Raw genomic sequence first — 27,065 nt, 5'->3', positions numbered from 1 at the left:
AGGGTCAAGTTTTTTCAGTCATTTCAGTTTGCATCGAGTTAGTTTGAGTCAAAGTTCCAGTCAATAAATTGAGTCATGTTGGTTTGTCAAAATAATGGACTCCATAGCCCAATGGATGAAGGCACTGTTTGCTCTCCCAAATATCTGCTGTTCTTGGCACCTCTAAGGAGTTGGAGCTACCATCCCCATTGGAGCCAATGTTAGAGTCGGTCTTGCCAGTCCCCCGTCAGAGATCAAAACTTTTTTTGCATTTCATTTTCAGGTGTCCCATTTTTCTCAATCACCCACATTCCATTTAGGAGCATGCCATAATCTAACAGAAGGACTTTGTCATTTATTCCCCTAATGTCTTGTACCTGTTGGCTTAGGTCTTTTCATCAATGTTTATTAAAATCCATGACAGTCAATGTTTGATATTTTAATGGGTAAAGAGTCATGTCAATCATAGGTCTAGGGTTTCATAAGTTGTGTCTTCAAAGTGCCCAATCATGCCAGTAGGCCAAAGGGAAGATCAATAAGTTTTAATTTCAAGATTGCCATCATCAATAATGCTCAAAGTTGATTCCTCTTCAAAACTCTATTTTGAAGAGGAAATCGTCAAATCAATGGTTTGTAATAAGTGTATTTTTAAAGTTTTCCGCCATGAAGAATTTCAAATGCAGGCCTTGGTCACATTATTATCTTCAGTAGCTTCAGCAACCCTGCAAGAGATAGACGAGATTCATCATTCGCTCCAAAAAGATGAGTAAAACAGAGTCATTTCAAAATGATAAAGTTCCAAAAGTTCTGCAGCATTGGCAGGACAATTTCTGTTGAAGTGCCTAATGAGTATGTTGTGCAAATTAAGGATACAAAGTTCTTGTTGCACAAGTTTCCACTTCCTTCAAAGTCTAGTCGACTGCAGAAACTAGCTGTTGAAGCTCATGAATCCATGAATGACAACGTGTCCCTTAATGATATTCCTGGAGGTGCGAAGGCATTTGAGTTTTGTGCCAAGTTTGGCTATGGGATCATAGTCACTGTAAGTGTCCAGAACATCGTGTCTACACGTTGTGTTGCAGACTATCGTGAAATGATTGACGGAATAGAGAAAAGAAACTTAACATTGAACTTGGATACCTTTCTCAATTCAAGCCTCCTAATGGCTGGAAAGATTCTATCACTACATTGCATACTACAAAGTCATTTTTTCTTTGGTCTGAAAATCTGAAGATTAATGGTCGATGCATTGATGTTGTAGCTTGGAAAGCATTGACAGATCCAGTAAATGTAGGCTGGTCGTTTACTTATACAAGAACTTATATGATGCAGGATCAAAAATATTTCACAAGCATATTGAACCCTACATTGAATGAAATTCATAGCCAGCATTATCACCTTGTACCTAAAGATTGGTGGGTTGAAGACATCATTGAAGTCATGACACATTGTGGAGGAAACAAAAGTCAATGTGAAAATTGAAATTGTTTGCGAAATTGCAGGTGTGGCGCATAGAAGGGTGGTTGCGGCACATCCACAACATGCGGTGCATAGAGCTGTATACAACAATGCAAATTTGGTAGTGCACGGTGCATCCAGACTGTGTGGCACGTTGGGCTGGGGCGTGGAGCACAAGGTCGACACACTAGAAAAAATCATCATCAGTGTTCCGAAATGGAAATGTTCCCCTAGGTTCTTGGGCTGATACCCTAGCAGACCGAAAGTTGTCTATACAAAGAAACACACATTCCACACAGCCATTATGCTAGCATAGGCAAATTCTATGATAAGGGGCATACTTGAGGTCCTACGTTTGAGAAGGTCCTTCCAGGGTCCAAACCCTTCTTGGAGTTCCTTTTTCTCCTTTGACCTGCAAAACAACCAATTCAAGCAAGTACAGCCGTATATGGACTAAACCTTATAAAGAAACCCTCTTCATATTATAAAGAAAGGTAGTTAGTTATGAAATTTAAACAGCCATTCACATATGAATTCTAACATGAATATCACAAACATGAAGAAGATTTATATCAGGAACAAAGACACGTGTTTCTTTTATTATAGACAAATAAAGTATAGAAAAGAACAATTTCACCTGAGTCGTTCTTTCGCAGGCTCCAAGTGAAGCCTTCCTCCGGATTCATCCAGTCTCAAGCCTTTAACAAAATCCTTCCATGACTTTCTCCATGATATCACAAGTAGTAGATGGACATCAACACACAAGGAAACAAGGGTTTCCTGTAAAAACGGGGGAAGTGCAGGAGGCACAAAGATCTTCAGACCTGGTCAGGGAAATCTCAGCATAATAACCTTTCTCTCTCTTCTCTCCTCCTTTAGGCCTTACCATTGAAGTCTTTTTATAATTCTCCCAAAGTAGTTTTTTAGTTGGGAGTTGGTTGGGAACAGTTGGGCCACGAGCACTAACAGGTGATCAACAGGTAAAACCCGTGATCTCCGCCCAAAATTAAGGAGTTTTATATTTTTTTAAGTTTTTTAATACATATATGCGGGTCGGGTATATGCCTACTCGTGTATACACGTGTTTAACTCAGGGAAATATCATGTATATGGGATAAAACATTGTTTTTTAAATTTTTGGACTAGGTCTGGAAGGAGGGGTTGCCCTGGGCCATGAGTGTAGCATCACAAACCATAAGAGTGAGATTTGGAGCTATAACAGATGCCCCCTAATATAGTAGGTCAGAAGGGGTACATGATGGCCGAAATGTATTAAGCAAGTACATGGAAAGGAAATATGTTAAAAACCGAGAAAAACTTCACCAGAGTTTAGCCTACCAAGCCACAAAAGGAGATCAGAAAGAAACACTGTCTGAGGCGAGCATACCGATGCTCAGAAAAAGTAAAGCATGTCCGCATATCAAGTACAAGCGGATCCACTAAGTATACAAGTATAAATGACTGGAAATACATAATGGATGATCTAATCATGATCAAACAAGTACATGTCTGAATATCAAATATAATAATGTCAATGATGCTGAAGGATGAACCGGATCACTGATATCAAGAACTGATCACAAAAGGCACCAACTAAACATGATGGAATAGGATGGTACTACACTGCAAAATCAAGTGCCAGCATATAGAATGTCGCCATAAATAACTGCAACATATAAGGTAGAATGGTATCAACTAGTAGCAACAGGAGCAACTGTCAAGTGAACCAATGAATGTTGATGTAACCTAAGGTCTTCACCGACCGCCGTGGTACATTTCTACACCATGGGAATAAATGATCTGAAGTCGACCATGTGAGAAATCATTTGATTACCGGTCATTGATGTATATCGTTAACAAACGCGAGACTACTCACTGATAATGATAATGAGCGTCAAGGTACCCAGTACAATCCAACAAGTGTGAATAGATGAGCTAGAGTCGAACACCTATAAGAATCTATCGATCAGGAGACAATGATGGTTTCCCGCTATTGATAGTGAAGGATCTACCACTAATGACTGCAAACCCCAAGGTACTGCCAAATGGACTCTAGATCTTTTCCCCAGAGCAATGAGTCGGAGTCGATAGGGAAATATCCGCTAGAAGGAAGGCATTAAGGCATCCTTCATCAATCTAGCGCAAGTGTAACACGTAGGCCAATAATGTGGAAGGAATCAGATGAAAGAGATGTAGTAACCCAACCGAAGTACGTTTCCGGTGTACACAATATGTGGCTAGCGCACGATAGAAACCCTCTGAACCAACAAATAATGGAAGCTGACATAGATTCGAGGTATCCACCAATAGGCTCAAATGGAAACCAAGGTACTACATGAATCCCAATGTGTGATAATGTAAGCTGATGTCAAACACAAGGGAAACCACTCAATCAAAGACTCATGATACTGATCGACGTTGAGCACAAGGTGACCTATCAATAATGAAAATAGGGCCAGGGTACCACTCTAGGCCTGTCCTTAGAGCAAGATGTCGTCGTCGATAAGGACAAGACCCGCCAGCAAGAAGTCAATGGAGACCTTCTCAAACCGGCACGAGTGAAGGACCAATATAGCTGATGTCATTATAGACATGACACTGACAACCAGGGATGGCCAACTAAAAAATGAGTCAAGAGACATCGTAGAGAGGCAGAATGAGGCTAACTTCCCTTGAACAAAAGCATGACTCAATGTGACTATGTGGCAGCATATGATGACTCTGTATAATTTCGTCATGCAGGAGGCACGAACGAACCCTCCATATGATTGGAAGAGATAACCAATCGGGGGAGAACTGACTCAATAACAAGGTTAAGGCGTACCTAAGTCAAACTAAATCCCGCCCAAATGGAGGAGACTTTGTTTTGAGTGCTTTGTTCAAGGGCGACACGACTGACTCTAGCTGCCAACAATAAATGGAAATATTGTCCCGTTCCCGCTATTTTTGGAATATTTTGTTTTTTTGTATTTTTCTATTAAGCTTGAAAAAGAATAAAAGAATGCTATAGTATAGTGGAACGAACGAGTGTCGGTGAAACAGATGATCTAGTTCTTCGGAATGGAACGTTCCTATGCTCAATGTAGGGAGGTGAAAACTGGTCAGTGACACTCAAAGGTGCATTCCTTCCACGGGTCAATGTGTGTCAAGCTACAGAAGTCAAAGATATGCAAGGTTGATTTTGCATTTGTCATGGTCAAAAGTTGACTTAAACACGAGTCCAAGTGAAGCCAGCTCTAGGCCAAAAGGTGCAAGTAGTAAACATGCAATGCAGTAGTACAACTCAACACAAAGGAGCCTCTAGGGTATAAGGCTAGAACGAAGCGAAGAAGCAAAGAGGAATGAGTCTTCAATGCATAAGTCATGGCGAGACTACAGAGGACTCCCGAGCCTACTCAAATCGGAGCAGCATGGGCAACAAAAGTCACTGAGGTCCTAACTACGATGCCCATGTAAAGGATGGCTATACCATCGTGTCATGATTTAAAGAATCAGCGAGTGAAGATGGCTTATGAACCATAAAATGATGGGGTCAACCCTATGGCAGATGTATCGACAAATGGAGGCTAGTATGCATAATGCAATGAAAAAATGGTGTCCCTAACCTATATGCCAGTGAGAAAACGATATCTGCCATGATGGGTCAGCAGTCATGGAACCGTCTCGAAAGTGTTGAAAAACCGTCCAAAATGTCCTAAAAATCAAACCATCCTTGACATTCCAAGCTCCCAAGTTAAAAGTCACATGAGGACAAACAAAATAAAATTTTGAAAAAATTTTGCATTTTCAAAACCTATAAAAGATCTTCTGGACTCACCATTTTCACCATTTGAGTTTGAGAGCAAAGAATTGGAGCAAAAGGAGCAAACTTCCCATACGCCAAAGTCAACTGTTCAGATTCTTTAAAAACCTCCAGGTAACTCTTATATTTGTCTTGCAATTGATTGTGACTAGTTTTAAGATTTTTAATTAATGTTTTACCGTTGAATTTTTTGCCAAAAATTTCACTGCGGTGTATACGCGGGTTGGTAATATGAAACCCGCGTACACACGGGCTCTATATGCAACTGTGTGCATAGGGACCCGCGTATACGCCGCGAACATTTTTAAACAAAAAACTAATGGTTGAAAATCATTTTTTCTTCAGGATGTCGGTCACTTGGCAAGAAAGAGAGCATGTCGCAGTGGATGATGAAGTCATGAACAATCCTGACGCTTTGGATGCCCTTCGGGGATGTGGTTTGCTTAAATTCTTCAAGCTGCCGAATATGAAAGCAAACACACATCTGCTTGAGATGCTCATTGATTACTGGAATATCGAGGAGGATTCCTTTATGATTGACCAGATGCCACTAAGGATAGAAGTGGAAGATATCTATTTCATCACTGGCCTTTCCCGAAGGGGAGAGGTAGTACATTCCCGAGGCAGGACAGAGAGCAGTCTCTCGATCAAGGAATATGTATAAATATATTTCCCGAGACATCCCAAGAAGGTTGGGAGTCAGATTTCCATCACACGTGGAAATTCTATCACTGAGGATAATCTTGTTCACCATAGCTTGAGTGAACGGATCAGCTTCTCTGCACCAGGCCTCACGGCTAACCATGAGCGTGGCAGTTGACTGCCTCACCATTGTATTTGACTGGTGTACTCCTCTTCTGGCCAGTATGAAGAGCCAACTCGCTTCTATCAAGAGGGGATAGACCAAGAACTTTGGATATGGGACTATTCTGTGTTCTTTCTTTTTTGAGAGAGTCCCAGCACTTCGCCCTAAGGTAGCAGTTTCCATCAGCACCCCACGAGATCCTTGCATGGGTAGGTGGGCCGATCTGATGAAACGTCTAGGGGTGGGGATGTCCCACGGACTGCATTTAATGATGACTTCTTTACCTGGTGGGATGAGCAGATCATAGCCATAGATGACTACCATTATGCTGGGCTGGATTTCCAAGGAGATCCTGATCTAGCATTACCACCGACCGCAGCATGGGGCGACATTGGTATGTATTTTTTGATTTTTTGATTTTTTTTTATTTTTAAAATATAATAATGAATTTTGAAAAATATTTTTGATGGGATTAAAATGACTAATATGATGATCATGTTCCAGATATTGGGCCAGTACAACCAGATGGGTTCCCACAGCATGGACGGCAAGGTCGAGGAGCCGAAGAGGCGGCTGCTGATACAGAACGACTTCTACATACTGTTCAGCGACACTTGGTGAGACTGACTCATCGAGTACCGATGGCTACCGTAGAGGACCTTCCTGAGGATATGCAGCGTCATGTGGTTGGCATGCCACGTGACTGGGTTCGCACTTTTCGGCGTGTGGCCAATGCAGTAGTTGCCTACTTAGGTGCTCATCTGGAGCCGACGCATTAGATATGTTGGACATGATTATGGGCATTTGAGTGCCAATTTTGTATATTTTTTGGACAAGCTTATGTACACAAGAGATGCTTTATGATATATATATATATATATATATATATATATATATATAGTTCAACTTTTTGATGCTTGATTTTATTGTGATGAATGATTGATGTGCCAGTCTAATGCTTGATTAGTGATAGAATCAGCTAACCAATTATGAGATCTTCGAATGTGCAAATAATTAATATAAGTAAATGATATTTGCAACAACCTCACCCTTAAATACTGGCGATATAAACATGGATCCCTTACCCGATAAATGTTATTTAATTGTGACACTATCAATTGTGAATCAAGATAAACTACCAACGAGTCAATTCCATAAGAAATTTCCTCGGATAGTAAACTAATGACGAAAGTATACTCAGCCATGTTTTTTGAAGTGGGACCAATGCATATGCCCCTTGATACCATCAATTGACCAGTTAGATAATAGAATACCCAAGCTGCGGAAGTGAGATTCCGAGTGTGCCGACTAGCACCATCGGCGAACCCAAAATAGACCAAGTCATCCATCAACACCTGCCACAGCAGACCAAAAAGTGTTGATATCAAAAAAAATCTAAATGAGATATGTAAAAATACACATAATGTACAAAGAAGCCATTGCCTAACTCCTACTTAAGAAAAGCACTTCTTTAGGTAGATCTCGTTTCGAGGCTCTGCCAGCTTGTTTCCCTCAAAATAGATTAACTCATACAACCCTTTTTCTAAAACTCATTTAATAATGAAAGGACCGTACCGCATAGGCTTAAACTTGCCTACCCCCAAGCTGTCCTTATCTGGTCATAGACCAAGACAAGGTCACCTTTAGAAAAGACTCAAGGACGGACAACTTTATCATAGTGTTTTAACCCTTTTCTTATCAGCCTCATTCATCGTGGGGCATCTTGACGCTGCTCATCGAGATGTTCCAAGTGAAGGAGGCGCTCTTCGAGACTCGAAGTCTTTGGCAGGAGCTCAACAGCTAACTTAAGAGATGGAATTTCACATTCAACCAAAAAGATAGATTCCATCCCATAAACCAACTGAAAAGGTGTAAAACTAGTAGCAGCCTTTACGGAGGTTCGGTATGCCAAAAGAGCCAGATACAACATAACGTGCCAATTGGACCGATTTTTGTCGATTGTCCATTGCAGGATCGTCTTAAGAGTTTTATTGACTACCTCGACCTGTCCATTAGCCTGAGGATAATAAGGAGACGAATGCTCTTGCCGAAAACCTAATTTGAGAGCCAATTCAGACATCAGTTGATTCTGGAAATGACTGCCATAATCAGTGCTAATCTCTCTCGGGATACCGAATCTTGAGATAATTTGATTAAAAAGGAACAATGCTGCCGTGTCACTATCATTTTTATAAGTGGGCATGGCCTTGGCCCACTTCGTAAAGTAGTCTACAGCCACGATAATGTACCTATGATTCGTCGTTGAAGGTGGATTACAAGTCATAAAATCAATACCCCACTTAGTAAAGGGACCGACGGTGACAATGGGAAAAATATGAGCTGGATGTGTGCGCATCTTCCGAGTATAAATTTGACATGGGTGACAGTGTTTGACCACTTCAACACAATGTTTAAAGAGCGAAGGCCAAAAATAGCCGACACACAAGATGCACTGGGCTGTAGCAAGCCTTGATAGATGACCACCACAAGCTCCACTATGGCAGTCATCTAGCACTGACTCTGCTTCCTCTAAGGTTAAACAGTGTCGAAGGATTGAATCAACCCCTCGACGGTATAATGTATGACCAATGATAACATAATTTTTAGCCAGGTGACGTAATTTTCGACGTTCATCCTTGGAGAAAGTAGAGGGAAACTTCAAAGTCTGGAGATAGACAACGATATCTCCATACCAAGGGTCGAGTGAAGAGATGAGGAATAGATGTTCGTCAGGAAAACTTTCCTCATAAACAGTATCCTCTCCACAAGGTAGCTCAAAAATTAGCTCAGCGAAAACCATGGATTTCTTAGACTTGGTAGACAAGAACTCGAGAACAAATTCTTGTAAAATAACTATCCATTGATTATATTTTCCCCCAATCACTCGCCTACTGAGGACAAATTGAAATGGATTGACCGCCACTAAGACAAAAGTTTTGCATAGCAAGATATAATGACGGAGCCGTTGGACAGCATGGAGAGCTACCAAGGCCAACTTCTCAACCGGAGAGTAGCAAAGTTCAGGACCTATCAAGCCTCGGCTCAAATAATAAATCACATGCTCTGTAAGAGCATCATCTTCCTGAACGAGAACCATACCAATGGTTGATTCTGCTGCAGTGAGATATAAAATGAAGTCCCTACCATAATCCGGTGGACTCAAAAGCGGGGTAGAGACTAATGCCTTTTTCAAAGCATCAAACGACCGCTACACAAAGTCATCCCATACAAATGGAACTCCTTTCTGTAGCAAGCGCATGAACCCTTTAGTGATCTCGCCATAGTTTGCTATAAACCGTATTAAGAAATTAGCCTTCCCTTGAAGACTTTGAAGTTGTCGAACTGAGGACGGGGAGGCAACTGAACTATTGCCTCAACCTTGAAGGGATCAACCATAATCCCTTCATTTGAAAAAATGAACCCTAACAACCGACTAGATGTAACCGCAAAAATGCACTTGTTGGGATTCAACCGGATTTTATAAAACTACATCGCTCGAAAATCATTCGAAGATGACTAGGGTGATCAGTTCTCTTTCGAGAACGAGCAGCAAGATCGTCCAAGTATGCTTCAATGATATGTTTGATGTCGTGGAAGGCATATGACATGGCCCGCTGAAAAGTGGCTCTAGCATTTTTAAGACCAAAAGGAATCTTTCTATATCAAAGGTACTCCAGGGACATATAAAGGTTGTCTTATGTTGATCTTCAGGACGGATAGAAATTTGATTATAACCAGAAAAACCTCCATGAAGGAAAAAATCTCATTACCCGCACACTCGTCGATAATCTGATCAATGAATGGCATGGGGTAATTATCTTTCGGACAAGCCTTATTTAGGTCCCTAAAATGGATGCATACTCAGATTGTTCCTTGCTTTTTATCCACAGGGACTGGATTAGAAACCCAATCAGTAAGGGGAACAGGGTATATAAAACCCGCCTTTAGCAGCTTCTCAACTTCAGCTTCAATTGTTTCTGCTTTCCTAGGGTTAACCAGTCAAAGCCTTTGACGGACTGGTTTGGCATTTTCATACGTCTTGATCTCATGTTGAACTATAGATGGGTCAATGCCAGGCATTTCCTCATAAGACCAAGAAAATACATCTCGAAATTCCTTGAAAAGGTCATTGTAAATTTGAATCTCTTCAGGGGAACATTCGATTCAGATGAAGAGGTTCTCGATCACGTTAGGGTCCCTAGAGATGTTTATAGGTATCTTTTTTGAAATCACCAACATATTACCTTTGGCATGAAAGTGTGCTGGAGCCAAAGGATTTGATACCGTACAAAAATCACTAGTAAAGAGCTCGGAGAACCTAGATTCTACTTCGTGCAATGGAGGAAGAAAGTATGAACGATGGTGTAAGTCTTCCCAAGGTTGATCTATACCCACCATCACTTCGAGGATTGATTCTTTAGAAGGTAAAACTGAATCTAGGCAGTCCAAGGCAGAGGTAGAATCAAGGCTCCAGGTCGGGGCCACATCACCATCTAACTCCTCTTCAGAAAAGGAGTAGAGTGGTCATCTGTAGAGTTGACAATAGATTGATATCTATGCTCAGCTACAGATATAGGGAATGCCATTCCATTTACTTGTCCCTCAACTAATGTGGTCGTAGGTGAAGCAAGGTCCAAGGGTCAGAAAAATAATGAGTTCGGAAGAACTCTTCTGAAGGAGACTCCTTAGATGATGAAATGACATTGATTCTAGAGATAGGAGAGGGAAGATCAAAAATACCCATCAATTAGGAATACATCCCCACTCCTAGATTCTGAGTCGGTGGACGAGGGTTATCAACTAAGGGAACAGTAGAGTCAGAGATTGCTTGAGGATTGATTGGACAATAATCCAATTGATCAAACTTAACGATTTTCCCCTCATGAGGAAAGAAAATGACACGAAACAGAGTCGAAACAACGGCGTCCATTTCGTATACCCAGTTCCTTCCTAAGAGGAGATTGTAGTCTAGGTTAGCATCTATGACTTCTACTTCAATATTGATGACTTTCCCCCCAACACATATAGGAAAGGCTGGGATAATCCCATGCGGCTTATGAGAATGACCATCAGATGCAGTCAAGATGTTAGGTGAAGGAACAGCGGAAGGCGATACAATAGCCTTCCAGCATGACATCAACATGACGCGCGTGGAAGCTCCTTCATCAATAACGACACGAAAAATGTTAATTTTCCGATATGTAGACTTTATTTGGAAAACCATATGATGAGGGAGTTGCTTTATGACATTTAACATGTCGAAAGTGAGAACTAAAGAGTTAGTTGAATGAACTACCCCAATTGCAGAAAGTAAAGAACTTCATTGAGCTGGACACGACTGGAGAACCTCTAAAGCGGACATGGCACACAGAATCTGAGCCAGATCCTCAACAATGGAGTGGTTCTGGGCGGCCCTAGCATTAGGATTAATAGTCGTGCGTTTAGCGGAACCTTTCGGTATCCGTGGTATAGTCTCGATAAGGGGTCGCTCAATATGAAGGTCGGTATTTCCGGGAGCAGTCTTGTCCTTCGAAGTTTTGGCTTCACCGTAATCACATGATCGAGTAGCCACATGGACGTTAGAACCCATCATGAAAACATTTGATGATTTTTCCCCTTCATGGTTGCCCCCTGCAGAGGTTCGAGGGTTTGAACTCGCGCCATCAAGAAATTGTTGCCCTTGGGGAAAAGGGTTGGTTAACACAGCCTGAGAACTAGAAGTCCCTTGCTACCCTAACAAGCTAAAGCATCTTCATTCTTGGGACAGAGATGAGTTAAATGGCCTCCACTATACAACTTGCATGGAAACTTGACTTTCTTTCTAGACTCATTTCTACCACCACCAGCATTATTGCAGGATTTATTTGCGTCAGCCTTCCCATCCTGGTTCTTTTTCTTACCTTGTCCTTTCTTTCTTCCATTGGAATTTTGATTTCCTTTGGGGTTATTAGATTGGACGGCATCAATTGAAGAGTTTTGGGAAGCCGGGGGGTTAGACGATGTGACTTTGTTGTTAGGAGCAGTTTTCAAAGACAACTGCTGCAATTGGCTCAACAAGTTCACCGCATTTGTGTCTACCGATCTAATGATACCATCCACATGGGGACCTAGCTTCAGCTTGGCTATATCAACCTTAGATCCAGGAGCATCTGGCAAGTATTTTTGTAGGATCCCAAACTGAGAGTAGATCAATTTTAATTGTTGGGCCCTAAAAATGGCTTGCTTCTCATAATAGACTCCAGACATGGAGACATCCTTAGAGATCTCGGGTTGTAAAGATTTCAAAAACCATTCGAGACGGTACTTCGGAGGGATTTCAGCTTTAATGAGCCTCTTTCTCTGTCTCCATTCCTGAATATGGTCAGAAATGTGAGTTTCCTTATCCTGACGAAAAGTGGCCAGAAGTTCAGTTCCGGCATCATAACGGGCAGGAAACTGGAAATGATTTAAGAAAATATTAGCTAAGTCAGAGAAAGATGTAAACCTGCCCCCTGGCAACTCTATATACCATTTGGCCGCATTACCAGTCAAGGTGCATTGAAAAAGTCTCAACCTAATCGAGTCATCAATAAGGGAGTTTGATGAGCACCACAAATGGAATGTGGTTACATGGTCGCCTGGGTCTTCACCGCTCTTCCCTTCGAATTTTGGAATGTCTGAAGGGATTTTGGTTGGGACCGGAGACCAGGCTGGATTGTATTTGATTGGATCGTTTGTTAACTTAGTGAGATCTGGCAAGTTCAAATTTTCCAGAAACAGAAGCCTAGGAGGACCTTGAGGATTCCACCCAGACTGGGAGGAGCTCCCAAAGTTCTGAAAAGATTGGCCTGGATTTTGGAAGGCACCAGGCTGCCCAAAGTAACCAGTAGAACCAGCTGAACCAAAAGGCAAGCCTTTTGATCCAGCAAAATTCGGAGTTTGACCAACTCTGGCCGCAAAGCCTCCATAACCAGCAAAGTTTCCTCCTAAAGGATTATAAGGAGTTGATAACCCCTGATACGGATTCCAAGCCGAAGCTAAGGGAGGAATACTTTGGAATGAACTAACTGTGGAGTACGGCCTATTCCCTTGTTGGATGAAAAACAGATTCCCAGTTCCCATGCCACTAACCACAGGGTTAGTCCAACCTTGGAAACGATTACTGCTTTGTCCTATAGAAGAAAAAGGCATAGATCCTACTGTCAGGTTGGAATGTGGTATATGACCACTTCTGAAAGGAAAACCCTGGAATGAAGCCGATCCACCCAACATGGATGTGGTGGCACTAAATGGAACTCACGGGATACCCTGTGAATAGGTGCCAAATGGGAAGAATCTAGAACTAAAAGCATTGGTTTGGGAGTTTCCACTCGTGGACGGAATGGAGGTAGACCCAACTAAAGATGTGCTAGCAAAAGACCCAAACAAAGAAGCAGAGGAGATGGAAATCGTTCCTCCCCCTTGTACTGATGTTGGAGTCTGCATAGTTGTAGCACTTGTAGTAGAAGCCATGCTTCTAGTAGTCGTCATCGACGGTAAGCGCATAATGTGACCTGGACTTGATAGTCTATGCGTCAGAGTTCCAACGTATTGTAATACTTCAGGATGGCTAGATGATAGGGGAAAATTTGGAGCCACTAATGACTCTGAGAGTTCTTCTACCTCTATGCTATTCTCTATTTGAAAGAGAACTTGAGAAAGAACTGGAGTGTTCCTCTCTTGTTCTGCGGAAGTGCCAGGCCTTGCTTGAACAATAATGCCCCTGAGAGGAGGATCAATCCCTGATGCGTCAACTGTCGTGGGACGAAACCCACCGGCAATATTACCTCTACACCTTCTAGGAGAAGGCTCTAAAGTTGGTGGTGAAATACCACGAAGTCTTCGAGATCATCTAGGTGATCGGTCAGCCACTTTGAATTTTTTGTTAAGATCTAACTAAAGACTCAAAAAAATTGAAAGCTAGGCCAACAAAGAGCACAGAGCACACACTATAAAGTCCCTAAAGATATCATCCAGTCAAACAACTTCCAAGTATTTCCACTCCGGGTGATTAGGACCGGACACCAAAATACAAGAAAGTGAATTAAGGGTCCTTCCGAGGATAGTATGGGATAATGACAGTCTAGTCCTATCACCAAAGGTAACAGAGAAAGTTACGTTGACCTCCTAACAACAACCTGCGCCGGTGCAAGCCCCCAAGCTTCGCAAGGGTGCCCTCCAGTAGTACCGTTGAGAGTGATGCAACGTCGACCTCAGGTGCCACGGGATTCCCCTCCGTAGCCATCTGTGTAGAACCCTAGGAGTAGCAATTATGGATACCAACTTGTCGCAGAAGCCAGGTGGAATAGTGGTGAGGTAAGTTCAGACAAGTAGGAGAGGGGGTATCTCTCTTCCCTGTCTTCACAGACCCTCTTGCTTAACTCCCAAAACCAGAGCTATCCTGGTCTTCCTAACGCTATTGGATTTTCACTCACTATTCAGACTCCTATGTTTGACAGTTTAAATGGCCTTGGAGAGTTAACTCTCCACTCGCCTAATCCAAGGCCCTAAAATCCTAAAACTTGTTGGTGTATCTAACTCGATAATAAAAATTTCTAATGAATTTTAATTAGCGCTTGATTTTAAGATAGGTTATTCTTTAAGTCAAGGGATAAGTGGAAGTGAAACTAGTGGTGTTTTGACGCAAAAGAAATTAATAAAAACCAAACTACATGCAAATGCACTTGTTTTCATTTTTGGATGAAAAGAAATTTCTACAAGGTTCAGAGGAACTTCAAATAAAACAAATTTTTCTTTTCTTTTCGTTAATTCAAGCTTCACACTCACAAAAGTTAACAAAGCTATGGATGCCTAAAAAGATGTGCAAATCTATCCTAATGCAACAAGTATATGCTGATGCAAGACTTAAAACTACTCTTAAATCAAGAAATGAAAGTTGCTTGCTTATCAATTTTTATTTTGCCACTTAAAATGTTTAGATGGAATATGAGATGCTATCATTCATTTCATCTAAACAATAAAAACAAGTTTCAAGGAAAAAAAAAATCACTTTCATTCACTAAAAGGAAACCAACTCAAAACAAAGCTCAAGAAAGCAAAACCAATTTTTTCAAAAAGTTTTCTTCAAAAGCAAAAAAAAAATGTCTTTTCAAAAACTGATCTCAAAAAGACTGAAACTTTATGATTGAAGAATAGGTAACAAACACTTTTGCAAGTTGAAAACTCATAATGGATGACAACTCAACAAAAATAAATGTGTTTAAAGATGCTCTTAACAATCAAAAGCAGCAATGAAAGCTTTGGCAACAAAGACCAAAAGATTGAAAAGATAAATTTAAAGAAAGTGTCAATCAACAACTTTCATGAAACAAAAAGTGGATGGTCACAAAAAGTGGTTTTGTCAAGCAAACAAAAAGTCACCAAAAACAAGATTTAACACAAAGATTGAGATCAATCTTCCTGCCCTGATGAATCAGAGCAGCCAAGATTCCCAGCAAGAAATCTTGCGTGCTTAAGCGAAAAACAATGAAGCTTGAAAAAACAAAAACAAGACCAACACTTCTTACAATCAAAGAGAATTTGGAATCAGATGCTTGCTATAAAACTAACAACTGACACTGGAAAGTGACTTTTCAAGACTGAATCAAACCAACAGACAGACTTTCAGAGACAAAAAGATTTAAAAAATCTTGAAAATTGCAAGATATACGCGACTGTACTGATGTAAAGATTGCGTGTATATGCGACTGTGCCTAAGGAAACCTGCATATACAGGGGTTCACTTAAGGAAACATGTGTATATACGCCTCTGTAAGCAAGAAAAACAACGTATATAAAATATTTCAAGTAAAATAAAAAATAGTCTGAAGAAACTAGAAAAACTTACAATTCAAGAATAGACCACACAGCAACAGCAAGAAAACAGGCAGTTGAGCCCTGATTGGCTTGAAAACACCCAAACTAGGAACAACAATGATGTTGTCCCCAGTGAAGTTGCCAATTCTGTTAAGGGAAATGTTCCCCTAGGGTCTTGGGCTGATACCCTAGCAAACTGAAAGTTGTCTATACAGAGAAACACACATTCAACACAGCCATTATGCTAGCATAGGAAAATTCCATGATAAGGGGCGTACCTAAGGTCCTACGTTTGAGAAGGTCCTTCCAAGGTCCAAACCCTTCTTGGAGTTCCTTTTGCTCCTTTGACCTGGAAAACAACCAATTCAAGCAAGTACATCAATATATGGACTAAACCTTATAAAGAAACCATCTTCATATTATAAGGAACGGTAGTTAGTTATGAAATTTAAACAACCATTCACATATGAATTCTAACATGAATATCAAAAACACGAAGAAGATTTATATCAGGAACAAAGACATGTGTTTCTTTTATTATAGACAAATAAAGTACAGAAAAGAACAATTTCACTTGAGTCATCCTTTTGCAGGCTCCAAGCGAACCCTTCCTCCGGATTTGTCCAGTCTTAAGCCTTTAACAAACTCCTTCCATGACTTGCTCCATGATATCACAAGTAGTAGATGGACATCAACACACAAGGAAACAAGGGTTTCCTGTAAAAATGGGGGAGGTGCAGGAGGCACAAGGATCTTCAGACCTGGTCAGGGAAATCTCAACATAATAACCTTTCTCTCTCTTCTCTCCTCCTTTAGGCCTTCCCATTAAAGCCTTTTTATACTTCTCCCAAAGTAGTTTTTTAGTTGGGAGTTGGTTGGGAACAGTTGGGCCACGGGCACTAACAGGTGATCAACAAGTAAAAACCACGATCTCCGCCCGAAATTAAGGAGTTTTATATTTTTTTAAGTGTTTTAATACATATACACGGGTTGGGTATATGCCTACTCACGTATACACAAGTTTTATTAGGGCAATGTCGCGTATAATGGATAAAACACTGTTTTTTTAATTTTTGGACCAAGTCTCGAAGGAGGGGTTGCCCTGGGGCATGAGTGCAGCATCACAAACCATAAGAGTGAGATTTGGAGCTATAACATACAAGAACTTATATGATGCAAGATCAAAAATCTTTCAGAAGCATATTGAACCCTACATTGAATGTAATTCATAGCCAGCATTATCACCTTGTACCTAAAGATTGGTGGGTTGAAGACATCATTGAAGTCATGAAAAATTGTGGAGGAAACAAAAGTCAATGTGAAAATTGAAATTGTTGGTGAAATTACAAGCGCGACGCCTAGAAGGGTGGTCGCGGCGCATCCACAGTGCACGACGCATAGATCCGTTTACAACAATGCAAATTTGGTTGTGCGCGGCACATCCAACCTACGCGGCATGTTGGGCTAGGGTGCAGCGCACAGGGTCGACACGCTAGAAAAATCATCATTGGTGTTCCAAAATCAAATAGTTCATCACAAAGCGTGGGCACAAGAAGTAGACGGAGGAGTACATTATTGTTTGCAAATATGTACCTGATGATCCAGAGAGTCTGTGTGGAGAAAGATGCCTAAATTTATTGACAAATACAGAGCGCACACCTGAGTATTGCCTTTGTGGAGATCGCCGCAAAAACTAGCTATTTCAGTGATACATGAAGACAAAATTATTCTAGATAGATGGACATGGCATTTTTATTATTATGATAGATGAACACTTGGACATGAAGACTTGCAAGGAAATTATCTTGGGAAAACCCACACCATTAGTTAGTACCTTCAGGTTGAGCTATTTGAAATTTAATGAGTCGTGCTGAGGGACAATTTTAAATTGAATGGTTTCCATCAGTTTCAACATGATAAGGCACTACCAGAAGTTGAAAGCATTGGAACAAAGTCGCTTGCTCATCCCTATCATAAGTCTGAATAGGATGAACACCAGTTTAGGTCTTTTCAAAGAAAAGAAGAATTAAATAGCGCAGCTCAGCAACTTCGAATGAAACTGCCTGACTCTCAGCTTCACAAATTTATGGAAGAGTTAAAAAATTTCTCAAGAGTGCTTAAGCGACTTGGACACATTGATTCTGATGGTGTCATGCAAGTGAAAGTTCGGGCTACATGTCTCATTGACACAGGGGATGAACTTCTTGTGACAGAGTTGATGTTCAATGGCACATTCAATGAGCTGGATCATCAACAAACAACAGCACTTGCAAGTTGTTTCATTCCACACGATAAATCAGCTGAACAAATACATTTGACTAATGAGCTTGTGAAGCCATTACGTCAACTTCAGGATAGTGCACGTTGGATTGCACTGGTGCAGCGTGAGTGCAGGCTAGAGGTTGATATAGAGCAGTATATTGAGTCAACAATCCATCCATTGGTCCAAGGGTGCCTCAATTTCAGAGTGTTGGGTCCCTATAATACTAGTGATTACCACATTAATATTGTAGTTATACCCCTTATTTATATTGTTGTGCCCTATTACCCCCATATTTTTATTTCTGTGCCCCATAGAATCCCTCTATTGTTATTTTTGTGGCTTTATATTATTATTGTTAGGTCGGCTGGATTATATTGTGACTCCTTAGACTCCTATATATAGAAATGAGGTTTTGTCATTTGTATCATCCAAGAATTGTTCATTTATGTAATGTAAAGGAGGTTGCCCCCTTGAAGAGGCAGAATTCTAAGGCGTTGATCTTTCTCTTCTATCTTTTCTTGAGCTGGTTTCATAACATTTGGTATCAGAGCTTTGGATTCTAGGGTTTCTCTGCTCCAAACAGGTCATCGTGGAATTTTCGCTATAACTTTTTTTCTATGACGTTTCAGAAGTCGCAAAAAAAACCCATTTGAGAAGAAATCATGCTGAATCTTGGGTCCGAACTCCAGAGCTTTTCGCGTGATAGTTTCGGAGATATGATCTAAGGAAGTTGGTATTTTTGCAGACTCCTGAATTACACTCGAAACAGGTGACCTGGGGAAAATCATCATAACTTTCTTTCTGAGCATTGGATTGAAATTTTGTAAGAAGGTACAAAAAGAGGACAGACTTTAGTTTTCGTTTGTATATTTTGCAGAGTCAAAGGTTGAAGCAGTGACACGTGGCACTTCATACAAGTTCGCTCTACTGAAATAGTCTATAATCAGGTCACTGCGGGAGATTGTGCATAACGCTTTCTTGGAGAATCCAATTTGGATCAGACTAGTGGCATTGGAAAGAGGACATACGAGGCTACTACAGGTCACAATTTTAGAACTGGATGATTCGAAATTACAGAGATACATCAGATTCAATATCAGGCTTCTACAAAGTAAAAAAAAGGTGTGTACTTTTTTTTTTAATTTTTGCATAAGCTTAGTTTGAAGGAATTCAAAGGGCATAGTAAATCATTATTATCAGTAACTGATGCCCCGAGGAAAGAAAATGCAAACACCTAGTAAGGAACCTGAAATCTCTAGCATGACTCATGAAGAAGAGGAAGAAATGCTACATGATATATCAAAATTACAAGAACAAGTGCAACAAATGTCACGCTCACAAAAGCTAATAGATGCTAAGATAAATGGCGTGGAATCTAAGATAAATGGCATGGAATCTAAGATAAAGGGCATGGAAGCTAAGATGGATGATCTGAAGACAGATTTGAGGACAGATTTGAAGACAGACATGGCAGATTTGAAGACAGATTTGACAAATTTTCTACAAGAAATACTTACTAATGGTGAAAAGGTTGTAAAGGAAACTCATGATGTGAACAAAAGAAATGTTAATCATGATTCCATAGACTCTAATGTTGGATCGATGACCCACCATATTCCAAAAATCGATATGAGGAAGTTTGATGGCAAGGATCCCGCCACATGGATATTACAGATGGAGCAATTATTCGATCTCAATAATGTGCAAAACACACAAAAGGTACGTATGGCAACTTTATATTTGGAACCAAATCAGTTTGTATGGTATCAATGGCTTTGTTTTCGTAAACAATTTATCACTTGGGCAATTTTTACGAAAGAATTGATAGCACATTATGAGGATACAAAAAGCAACACTTTTTTTAGCCAATTGATAAGTCTCAAACAAAAGGGTTCAATAATGGAGCACATTGAGGAGTTCCAAAAATTGAACATAAGGGTAAAAGATATTCCAGAGGAGCATAGGATTGATGTGTTCATAGGGTCTCTAAAGGATAATATCCAACATGATGTGCGCCTTTGGGAACCTGATTCATTAGAGAAGGCATTCAGGTTAGCAAGAAAAATGGAAAGCAAAATTATGGAAACTAGGAAGCATACCATTCACAACTATAAAGACGGAAGTGTTGTTGCCCATAGTATTCCACAACCTACAAGGTTGACACCACAACAATTGGAAGAAAAAAGAGCAAAAGGGCTTTGTTACAATTGTGATAGCAAATACACAAAAGGTCATAAGTGTGCTGAGAAGAAATTATTCTACATAGATTGTGAAGAGGAAGAAGAAAAGGAGCAAGAAAGGTCAAAAGAAGAGGATATATTCCAGGAACAAAGCCTAGATGAAGAACAAATAAATCTGACCATATCTTGTAATGCATTGGCGGGAATTACCAGTGACCACTCCTCAAACCATCAAGATAGAAGGACAAATCAAGAAGAAAAAGGTAATAGTGTTGATTGATTCAAGAAGCACCCACAATTTTATTCATTGTAGGGTAGCAAAAGAATTGAATTGCTTCCTATATCCAGCACCAGAGTGTCAAGTGATGATTGCAAATGGAGGAACAATAAATTGTTCTGGAAAGTGCCATAATATCAAGCTATCCATGGGAGAATATGTATTGACTAGCCCAATGCTTTCCATTCCAATGGGAGGTGCTGATGTTGTACTAGGAGTCCAATGGCTACAATCCTTGGGTACGATAGCTTTTAATTTTCAAGAACTTTTCATGAAATTTTCTGTGGAAGGAAAGGAAGTTGAATTAAGGGTTTTTGCAGGGAAACTAGGAAAGATAATCAGCTCTATTGGCATGACAAAGCTTCTAAAAAAGGAGAAAAGAGGTGTAATTGCACAATTATGTTCGCTAGATGTTTCCACATTGGAATCATCTATTTCTCCAAATCTCCAAAAAGTCCTGGACAATCATTCGAAGGTATTTGAGACTCCCAAAGGTCTCCCACCTATGCGTGATCATGATCATGCTATTCATCTGATTCCAGGAAGTGTTCCTCCAAACATCAGGCCGTACAGATATCCATATGTCCAAAAAAGTGAAATTGAATGTATGTTTGCAGAAATGCTAGAGGCTGGTATAATTCAACCGAGTCAAATTTCTTTCTCAGCTCCAGTAGTATTGGTGCACAAGAAGGATGGATCATGGCGCATGTGTCCAGATTATAGGGAGCTCAACAAGCTCACTATTAAAGATAAGTTTCCCATTCCTGTCATTGATGAATTACTGGATGAATTGCATGGATCAATTTACTTCAATAAGTTGGATCTTCGTTCGGGATATCATCAAATCAGAATGAAGATTGAAGACATTCTGAAAACGGCATTTAGAAATCATGAGGGTCATTATGAATTTTTGGTCATGCCTTTTGGCCTTACCAATGCACCTTCAACATTTCAAGGTTTGATGAATTCAATTTTCAAACCATTCCTTATAAAATTTGTGTTGGTATTTTTTGATGATATACTAATCTACAGCGAGTCTTGGAAGGATCATGTTGAACATGTTGACAAGGTGCTACAACTATTGGAGGAGAAACAATTATATGCAAAAAGATCCAAATGTTTCTTTGGAGTCCAGGAGGTGGAATATTTGGGTCATATTGTATCTCATGAAGGAGTTAAGGTAGACCCTAGCAAAATTAAAGCCAGTAAGGAATGGAAAATCCCCACATCCATAAAGTATCTGCGAGGATTTCTTGGGTTGACAGGGTATTATCGGAAGTTCGTTAAGAATTATGGGAGAATAGCAGCACCTATAACAACATTATTGAAGAAAGATTCATTTTCATGGACTCCAGAAGCAACAAAGGTCTTTGAACATCTTAAAGAGGCAATGTGCCAAGCACCGGTCTTAGCTACACCGGACTTCACAAAAACCTTTATTGTGGAATGTGATGCTTCAGGAAATGGAATTGGTGTTGTTCTAATGCAAGATGAAAGACCCATTGCTTTTGAAAGTCGTCCAATCAAGGGAAAGTTTTTAAGCAAAGCTATTTATGAGAAGGAAATGTTGGCAATACTCCATGCACTTAAGAAATGGTGACCCTACCTAATGGGAAGACACTTCAAGGTTAAAACGGATCATGATAGCCTTACATACTTTTTAGAACAAAGATTATCCTATGAAGAGAAACAAAAGTGGGTGAGAAAGATGTTGGGTTATGACTTTGAAATCATCTACAAAAAAGGGAAGCAAAATGTGGTGGCAGATGCACTCTCAAGAAAGGATGAGGATATGGAAGCATTGTTGTGTGCCATTTCTATTATCCAACCAGATTGGATAAACGAAGCAAAGGAGGAATGGAAGAATGACGAAGAAGTGTGGGCACTTATTCGAAAGCTACAACAAGATTCCAGTACTTCTGATACATTTAGCTTGAAAAATGATTCGTTATGGTACAAAGATTGCTTATACCTCTGTAAGAATTCCCAGCTAAAACAAAAGATTCTTATGGAATTGCACACTTCTCCCTTACGAGGGCACTCAGGATTTTTGAAAACTTACCACATGGTTAAGAAGGAATTTTTTTGGGATGGCATTAAATCAGATATTCAAAAGTTTGTGGCAGAATGTTTGGTTTGCCAACAAAATAAAGTTGAAACAATTAAGACACCGGGTCTATTACAACCTTTATCCATTCCAAGCCAACGTTGGGAGGAGGTTTCAATGGATTTTATCACAGGTTTACCCAAGTCTAAGGGAAAGAGTGTCATCATGGTGGTAGTTGATAGAATTACCAAGTATGCACACTTTTGTGCATTATCACATCCATTTAAAGCTAGTACAGTTTCTACTGCATTTATGGAAACAGTTCAAAAGCTACATGGAAATCCAAAGATTATTATAAGTGACAGAGATCCCATTTTCACTGGAAATTTTTGGACAGAATTATTTTCTTGTCCTGGTACTCAGTTAGCTCATAGCTCATCTTATCATCCTCAATCTGATGGGCAAACTAAGATATTAAACAAATGTTTGGAAGGATATCTCCATTGCTTTGTATCTGATAAACAGACACAATGGGTCAAATGGTTGCCTCTGGCTGAATGGTGGTATAACACTTCCTTCCATACAGCAACAAAAATGACCCCATTTATGGCACTTTATGGGTACCAACCACCATCAATCACATCATATTTAAGATAAAATTCTAAGGTTCAGGCAGTGGAACATCACATCGAACATCAACAACAAGTCCTCCAACTCTTAAAGGATAACCTCGTGTTGGCACAAAATAGAATGAAACAACAGGCAGATCAACTTCGCAGTGAAAGAAGTTTTGATGTAGGTGATTGGGTATTCCTACGGCTACAACCATATAAACAAATGTCCCTAAAGCAAGCTAAGAAGGATAATAAATTATCACCAAAGTATTATGGTCCATACAAGGTGTTGGAAAAGATTGGTACTATGGCATACAAATTGGAGCTTCCTGCAGCTTCTCGATTGCACCCAGTTTTCCATGTTTCATGTTTAAAGAAGGTTATAGGCGACAAGCTCCCAGTTGAAACAATATTGCCAGAACTTGACGAGGAAGGAAAAATTATATTGGAACTGGAAGCAATCACAGAAACAAGAACTCGACAGCTACGAAATCGATCAATTTCAGAGTATCTTATCAAGTGGAAGAACTTATCCGCTGAAGATTCCACATGGGAGGATGAGAATTTTATGCAGAAGTATCCAAAACTACTCAAGCGTTGAGGACAACACTTTTTTGAAGGAGAGGGGCATGTTGGGTCCCTATAATACTAGTGATTACCCCATTACTATTGTAGTTATACCCCTTATTTATATTGTTGTGCCCTATTACCCCCATATTGTTATTTCTGTGCCCCATAGAATCCCTCTATTGTTATTTTTGTGGCTTTATATTATTATTGTTAGGTCAGCTGGATTATATTGTGACTCCTTAGACTTCCATATATAGAAAGGAGGTTTTGTCATTTGTATCATCCAAGAATTGTTCATTTATGTAATGTAAAGGAGGTTGCCCCCTCGAAGAGGCTGAATTCTAAGGCGTTGATCTTTCCTTTCTATCTTTTCTTGAGCTGGTTTCATAACACAGAGGTTATCAATCGAGCCAAATATATTTGTTCCAGGTGTCTCGGATGATGTACTACAAATAAACTTTTCTATTGGCATACGAAACATTTGGGGTGGTTTATGGTGATTTGAGCACATCCCCACTACATGTCTATAAAAGTACTTTTGATGGAAAGTTGGGTAATTATATGAGTGAAGATACAGTCTTTGGGGTCTTTTCATTAATCTTTTAGATGTTGACCTTAATCCCTGTTGTTAAGTATGTTGCCATAGTTTTGAGTGCAAGCGAAAATGGTGAAGGGGGAACATTTGCATTGTATTCACTTCTTTGTAGACATGCAAAGTTGAGTTTGATTCCAAATCAACAAGCAGCTGATGAGGAAGTTTCTATATATTATAATACACGGCAGACAGCTCAGAATACAGGAACCTCTCCTTTGAAGAGATTTCTGGAAAAGCGTAGAAGACTACGCACAGGTTTATTGGTTGTGGTTTTACTAGGCACTTCCATGGTAATAGGTGATGGTGTTCTCACGCCTGCAATAACTGTTCTCTCATCAGTATCTGGGCTTCAAGTACACACTTCAAAGCTTCCTGACAGTGTGGTGGTGGTTCTTGCCTGCATTATATTGATTGGCCTTTTTGCTCTGTAACATTTTGGCACTCATAGGGTGGCCTTTATATTTGCACCTATTGTGATTGCTTGGCTATTCTGCATCTGCGCAGTTGGCATATACAATGTTGTTTATTGGAACCCTATTATATTACATGCCCTCTCTTCTTATTATGCATACAATTTTTTTCGGAATAATGGTAAAGATAAATGGATTTCTCTCGGAGGGATACTCCTATGTAGTACAAGTACAGAGGCGATGTTTGCAGATCTTGGACACTTCACTCCTTTTTCCATCGAGATTGCCTTTGCAGGAGTTGTCTATCCATGTCTGATTCTCTCTTACATGGGACAAGCTGCCTTTATTTTAAAACATTTTCATTCTGTTTATAGAACTTTGTACGATTCAATACCTGAGCATGTTTTTTGGCCTGTGTTTGTAGTGGCCACCCTTGCTGCTATTGTTGGAAGCCAGGCTGTTATTTCAGTGACCTTTTCAATCTTAAAGCATTGCCATGCTTTGGGTTGTTTTCCATGTATCAATATAGTCCACACTTCGAGGCATATCTGTGGTCGAATTTACATACCAGAAATAAATTGGATTCTCTTGGTTCTATGCCTTGCCATCACTGTAGGATTCAGGGATACCACCTTAATTGGGAATGCTTATGGCATTGCTGCTATCACTATTATTTTTGCAACAACATGCCTTATGTCACTTGTTATAATCATTGTATGGCGAAAGAATTTTGTATGGGCTATTTCTTTTCTTCTCTTCTTTGGAGGGATTGAAGGATCCTACCTCTCATCCTCTGTTATGAAGGTGCCACAGGGAGGCTGGGCTCCTCTTGTTTTGGCAGCAATATTTATGGTTTTCATGTATGTATGGCATTATGGTACATGGAGAAAATACATGTTTGACTTACACAACAAGGTTTCTATAAAATGGATTCTCACACTTGGACCAAGCCTTGGAATTGTGCGGGTTCCTGGTATTGGATTAATCTATACCGAATTGGTCACAGGGGTTCCTGCTATATTCTCACATTTTGTCACAAATCTTCCTGCATTTCATTGAGTACTTGTGTTTGTGTGCATCAAATCAGTTCCTGTTCCATTTATCCTTGCTGAAGAACGTTATCTTATTGGTCACATTGGCCCAAAAGTATACCATATGTACAGATGTATTGTGAGGTATGGGTATAAAGATATCTCGAAAGTTGATAATGATTTTGAGAATCGACTTATTCTCAGTATTGCTAAATTTCTATAGATGGAATCTGAAGAATCACAGTCTATAGCTATGAAAATACTTTTCTCAGGATGGCTGTGACTTGACAAACCAATTGGCACAACTGCAGTTACAAAGAAATCAAGTGTTCCATGTTCCCCATATTAACAAGATGCTTTTGTGTGCCGGAGCTGAAAGGTTTCAAACTGACAGTTTTTATTCAAACGGCAGAAAGGAAATGAACGGTTGAAGGTCAAAACGCCTAAATCTAAAACGAAGAACATCGACCGTATGCAGAGAAGTAAGCTACGCGGTCTATTTTTGTTTTCAGATGCGAATTAAAGGGAGTTACAGCTACAATTTTCACCTTCCCAGTGGTCATCAATGGAATGGAGTAAAAAATTTAACGCTACTCCTTTAGCGATGGTTGGCTTTTCATCTTCAGTTAGTAATGATTAAACAATCCCCTATTTTGGGTCAATCCATTTCCTGATGGTAAGTTATTTATTGTATTGAAAATCATTTTGTAAGGGTTAGAGTTTCTGGGAAATGGTGTGGAGAAAACAATCAGTGTTTCATTGTACAACTTGGCCAGGAATTTAATAAATGATGCAGCTTTGATTCATGAGATTCATGTGGTATGAATTTTAGCAGATGTTTTCCTCTTTTAGTTTCATATGTGCCTTGTTATGTTTTACATTTCATTCAGAATCGTTTCTAGTTGAATGCTCTTAAGTAGGAAAGGCAGAATCCATTTTTATGCTCTGCCTTGTAAAGCATTCATACTTTGTGTGTCTTCCTCTATCTAAGAAGGATTCATGTATATGCCCTTTTCAGCTTCCTCAACTGTCTTTCCACTACATATTATTTCAGTTTGACTGCTAAATTTCTTGCCTATCTTGCCTCACGAAATACTCTGCGTCTTTCATTTAATTTCCCATCTCAGGCTGCCCTTTGTCCCATACAGCCCAGAAAGTTCAGTCATTCAATAAATTTCCTTTTTCATATCCATTTACTAG

At 39.9% G+C, this 27,065-nt stretch overlaps 1 pseudogene; it reads left to right on the top strand.

Moving 5' to 3' along the window:
• Positions 1–766: 766 nt before the first annotated feature.
• Positions 767–26,088, top strand: LOC149194391 (potassium transporter 7-like; annotated as a pseudogene).
• Positions 26,089–27,065: the final 977 nt, after the last annotated feature.

Source organism: Pinus tabuliformis, chromosome 2_2 (assembly GCF_031772625.1).
Source record: "Pinus tabuliformis cultivar Carrire ecotype Pingquan chromosome 2_2, CPIR1, whole genome shotgun sequence".
NCBI lineage: Eukaryota > Viridiplantae > Streptophyta > Pinopsida > Pinales > Pinaceae > Pinus > Pinus tabuliformis.
This window is presented reverse-complemented; position numbering and strand designations above follow the sequence as displayed.